Source organism: Propithecus coquereli, unplaced genomic scaffold, assembly GCF_000956105.1.
Source record: "Propithecus coquereli isolate 6110/MARCELLA unplaced genomic scaffold, Pcoq_1.0 Scaffold11, whole genome shotgun sequence".
Lineage (NCBI taxonomy): Eukaryota > Metazoa > Chordata > Mammalia > Primates > Indriidae > Propithecus > Propithecus coquereli.
Genome location: NW_012134969.1, coordinates 8,504,826 through 8,505,808, shown reverse-complemented (window position 1 = coordinate 8,505,808; position 983 = coordinate 8,504,826).

The window sequence follows — 983 nt, the reverse complement described above, 5'->3', positions numbered from 1 at the left end:
TTTGAAAAAAAATCTCTCAAAACAATGATTACAGAGCTTCATGTTGCCATATATATACACGTAAAAAAATATTTCAGGACCCTGCATTCTGAATGCCCGTGAAGGTGCAGCAGTCTAAATTCCTATTTATATAATCAACTTTCCAATGTTGCCTAAGTTGTATACGCTCTTTGTTCAAAATGTCTTTCTTCTTTACATCATTACGCTACTTGACAAAACAGGTATTTGTGCAGTACAGAAAAATACTAAAATATATTTTAAGTTAAAGTGCACAGTACATTTGATTGGAAATAATTGCTAGCTGCCAATCCAAATTTCCATTTTCAGGAAGCCCTCCATCTTCCCTAGAGCAGAGGGCAGCCTTTGCATGGGTTCACGCTGGTCTGTGTTGAATGCATGCCTCCTCCTGGTGTCTTTTGTGTTCACCTCTAAATTTGTCTTATAAATAGTGTCTGCTGCTGCTCTAAAAATTTCTAATGGCTTTTCGCAGAGGTGAAAATGTAGTAGTCGGCGTTCAAAAGACTTTGAAAGATTAATCACCGGGATGCCTGTAACTGCAACATGAGTGTGCGTGCACGAAACTGCCTAAAGTAGGTTGTCATGTTCTCTGAAGCCTGCTGTGAACCTCTCAGACCAACACAGCTTCCTTTCGTTATTGGTTCTTCGCTATTCCTACTGCATTTGCACTTACGCCTTCCTCGGCCACTTAGCCTCACAAACTCCACTTACTGTACCTTCTCCTTAGCCCGCCCTGGTGGTGCATAGAGCTGCCCCCGGGCTCACCAATGACTCACTTCTGAGGTTTCACACCAGAGACCGTGAATCCTGCAGGATATTTTACAGACTACTTTGAAAACCATCAACTACGTTAAAATAAAATGAGCACATCTCACAATCATTTCCTCTTCTAAAACTGGCAGTTGTAAGAAGTGCTGGTTTCCTGATCCAGGGCCTATGTGCCTTAAGTAACTTTTGATCACTCC